The sequence below is a fragment of the Leiobunum rupestre genome, chromosome 7, assembly GCF_980474605.1.
Source record: "Leiobunum rupestre chromosome 7, qqLeiRupe1.1.hap1, whole genome shotgun sequence".
Taxonomy (NCBI): Eukaryota; Metazoa; Arthropoda; class Arachnida; order Opiliones; family Sclerosomatidae; genus Leiobunum; species Leiobunum rupestre.
In genome coordinates, this window is record NC_143390.1 from 38,959,316 (window position 1) to 38,960,434 (window position 1,119).

Sequence of the window (1,119 nt, forward strand, 5' to 3'; positions counted from 1 at the left end):
ACTTGAATAAAACCAGCTCCTAATCAAGTGCTCGATAACCCGACTCGTAAAAATTTTACTCGAGGTTTTTTTAGTTACTCGACTCGAAAAGAGAAAGTACTCGATGAAAAAAATTTCGTACTCGATACCCAGCTCGATTGCCTAAAACTCAAACAGCCCTAGAAAAAGCCAACTGATAATTAACATGGAAGTACCGGATAACATTACCTTTATCACTCTATTAATTTTTGACGTTTCAGATTATTGGTATATCTAAGAGGTGTGTATTATATTTTGATTTACAAGTAACTCTGCCAGATGGCAGAGTTTTCAAAAATTGCCTATAGGCTCAATAGAATGCTCTTCCCCACGGTAATCTTTAGTAAAAGGCGAAAGATTAAAGCGGCTGAGGAAAAGCCAGAGCGTTTGTTAAATTATACTTTGGTGAACAAAGATTCAAGTAAGATTGCAACTACACTCAAGCCTCACATAACGACCTCTACAAAGTTACATTTACTTTTTTACTGTTAATGTTATTGAATACATACCTTAATATATCACTTTGTTGATACATTATAAACAAACCGTTGAAAAACTAAAGTTGATTTCGTGTGTCGTTCGTTTATTATTTAGTTACTCGACTCGAATATGAGAAAGTTTCCCCTTAATCAAAGACTCGATTACTCGACCCGACTTCAATATTACTCGACTCGAATACTCGATGAAAGAAATTTGATACTAGATAACCGACTCGATTGCCTAAAACCACTAATCGAACAGCCCTAATTATTGGGAAAATATTTAACACTTAAAAAGACAAATTAATTAATTATGATTATTTCGTTAATTAAAACATATTAAGGTTATTTGAAATAAATTTACCAGGTCTACAAATGAGGAACCTTACATGTTTATTACCGGGCTTAATTTCTATAGAGTTATTTGAGTCTCACGTCAACCATGCTTTTTACTATAGGTTGTACCATCCCTTCACAAAATGGCAGCCATAGCCAAAGCTTCGGAGCTATACTAGCCGGTAAGGTCCGAGTGTCCAGTGCAAGCGAGAGGGAGCTTCCGTGACGAATTGAGTAGAGACCAGCCACGTTCACACTAGACACTTTGGAAACTTTTTAAAACGGT

General features: G+C 35.7%; 1 non-coding gene across 1 annotated transcript; it reads right to left on the reverse strand.

The window, feature by feature from the left end:
• Window positions 1-286: 286 nt before the first annotated feature.
• On the reverse strand, window positions 287-405 carry LOC149936246 (U5 spliceosomal RNA). The gene has a single exon (XR_016472706.1). It is a non-coding gene; the product is annotated as a U5 spliceosomal RNA (small nuclear RNA).
• Between the last annotated feature and the right edge of the window lie 714 nt (window positions 406-1,119).